Source organism: Pteropus vampyrus, unplaced genomic scaffold, assembly GCF_000151845.1.
Source record: "Pteropus vampyrus isolate Shadow unplaced genomic scaffold, Pvam_2.0 Scaffold121, whole genome shotgun sequence".
Classification (NCBI taxonomy): domain Eukaryota; kingdom Metazoa; phylum Chordata; class Mammalia; order Chiroptera; family Pteropodidae; genus Pteropus; species Pteropus vampyrus.
This window is the reverse complement of record NW_011888902.1, coordinates 881,991-884,637: the sequence shown is the minus strand read 5'-3', so window position 1 is coordinate 884,637 and position 2,647 is coordinate 881,991. Positions and strand designations below refer to the sequence as shown.

Below are 2,647 nucleotides of genomic sequence, written 5' to 3'. Positions count from 1 at the left end.
TAATTCATGTTAGTCCCGTTGATTTTAAAAAAAGGAAGGTGGGAACTAGAAATAGCTATTAATATGCAAACACAGCAAGACTGTTTCTCATGCTCTTTTAGCAACATGAGAATGCACTGTTAGGATCTTTTAAGAAATGATTATGATCAAAATACAATAAAATCTGTGGCAGACAGCAGGAATCTACCTTTCCTTTCCTCTTCAATTTTGTTTGTCATCCTGTTCTTTCAAATGGAAACGAAATATATTTTCTGCCTGGTGTCTGTGTGTTAGCTGGGGCCTGTTTGGACATTTGTGAATGCATTGTTTGAAGAAGAAGAGGTTGAAACTATGCTCGGACCCAGGGCCCAATGCATAAGAGGCTGATATTAAGTAATTTGTTAATGTTCTTTGTGAAACAATCCTAAGAGTTCCTTTCGTTTGGTTCTATTTGTCCTGCTTTGGGTCGACTCCTTGTGGTAAGATTGTGAAGTGTATAAACTGATTAGCAAGATGTGTTTATTCCAGGCTGTTTATCAATTTGTTTCGTTCCCCCCCACCCACCCCCCAAATCCTTTGAGTTGAGATTCTTAAAGGTTTATGGCCAGTATTGCTCATGATGTATTTATTTCCTGTGACGATCCACTCTTTCCTCCTTTAAGATGAGAAAACTCTGAATAGGGAAGATTCTTGAGATGACTAAGCTGTGTGTTTATAAAATATTCTGGAACCTGTCTTGCAAGTTTAGTGCTGTAGATGTCATTTTAAAGTTTAAATTGGTTAAACTAGATTCAAGACAGTCGGTGTAATCTTAGGTCCTTGACTTGTAGAGGTGACACATTGTCCCCAAGGGGAAAGCATACAGCTCTACGAACAGAGTGCACTTCTGGTCATTCGGAAAACAGCTAGCTTAGTGGCCACTGCACCTTGTACAGATGAAATATGGTTCGGGAAAGATCAGTGTGGGGTATGCCGTGTGTGTTTGCGCATGGGTCTCTGTGAGTCCAGAAAAAAAAAGTCATCCACATGAATGAGTCTAAATATGTTTAAAAATGTATACCAGCGAAATCAAATGGTTCATAACGAGTCAAATAAGTACCCAAAGGGAATAAAAAAAATTCCAGGAAATAAAAGATAACTCCTGTGAAATGAGAGTTAAGGTCCATCAGTAAATAACTGACTACAAACCTTGTCTTTATAAAGCCATTTCAGAGGAGTCATAAACAGGTTCTGTCACAGCATGATAATGCAAAGAAACTGACGACGGCAGGATTCTGCACAGGTGCAAAATCTGAATGCGTTTAGTACAGTAAATAATTATTTTTTAATTTTTATTTTTTAAAAATAGGTCTCTAGACAAAATAAGAAGGCAACTTTTTTTTTGATATAGCTTTGAAAAATAGGTACAATTGGGTCTATTCATCACCCTGAGGATTTTAGTTTATTCAGAAATCAAGGTAGTAATCTGAATCAAAGATATTTTAAAAACCGTCTTTCTAAAGCAGGATTAGCTTCCATAGTTCTTTTATTGTATTTTAGAAAAATCATGTTTCTTTTTCAAATGCCTTCTCATTTATTTTTTAATTATAAAATGATTACATGTCTCATTTTAGATTGAATAGACAAAAATTTTCTTTTTTCGGGTGTCTGCAGAATGCTTGAATTTTCTTCTACATCTCGAAGCTCTTGTAATTCACAGCTCACAACCAAATTTACATCTTAATTGCAGAGTTCATATTTAACAATATAGACAGCATAATGCTACTGGTAATTAAGCTTTTACTACCTGCTTTTATACAGTATTCTCGGGCACAGTTTTTGCCATATGAGTTTCTGTCAAGAAACTTGTGTTTATTTAGACCACAAATAACAGGAATCAGGCCTATATCTTAGATATGGCTAAATACGTGGTAGGGAAATTTCTTTCTTCTGTGGGGGGGACCAAATCATGTCTGTCATTTTTATATTCTGAATTTTAATGTGGCTGTTCTGTCTTAGTGATTTTTTTTTAAGGCCTAGAAATTTTGAGAGGGTTGAGAAAAAGAATTGAGTTCTGATTTAGTGAATTTCACACACGCTGACTATCTGAATTAATTTATTTTAATCTCCAAGATTATACTATTTATATCATGTCAGACTTATGATACAAAAGGTTGGTAAGCAGTGGCACTGAATTATATCGAAACTGTGGGCCTTTCAGACTCCATAAGGCAGCAGTTATCTCTTTGCCATAAATAGCTGGTATCTATTCTAAGTACATTCGCTAGTGTAAAAAAAAATCCTGTATTTTAAAATAGCACCTAAGAAAACTCTTTGTTATTTGGAAACTAAAAACATACTATACACTAGTGGAGGAAAAACACCCTTCTATTCTTATACCATTTCTAAAACAAACACACACTTTACTGAGAATTCTTGGTTTTATAAATTATTATGTTTGAAACTAGCCTTTACTGTGTGAAGATTTCCTAAATGTTTCTGAGCTGATTTTTTTAAAGTATTCAGAGCGCGTTATGTAGGAGAACAAGTATGTAAACTGCATTTTATTGGAAAGTTGATGATTAGGGTAAAATTTATATATTTGTTTATGTCTCCCAGTTTGGAAGCTTGTATTGAAATAAGTATATGATTAAGAACATCGAGTGCTCTGCTTCGTGATGCTCCCTAC

At 34.7% G+C, this 2,647-nt stretch overlaps 1 protein-coding gene across 1 annotated transcript in view; it reads left to right on the top strand.

The window, feature by feature from the left end:
• The window catches only part of ESRRG (estrogen related receptor gamma), a 445,088-nt gene that overhangs the window by 227,921 nt on the left and 214,520 nt on the right, over positions 1-2,647 (top strand). The window lies entirely within an intron of this gene.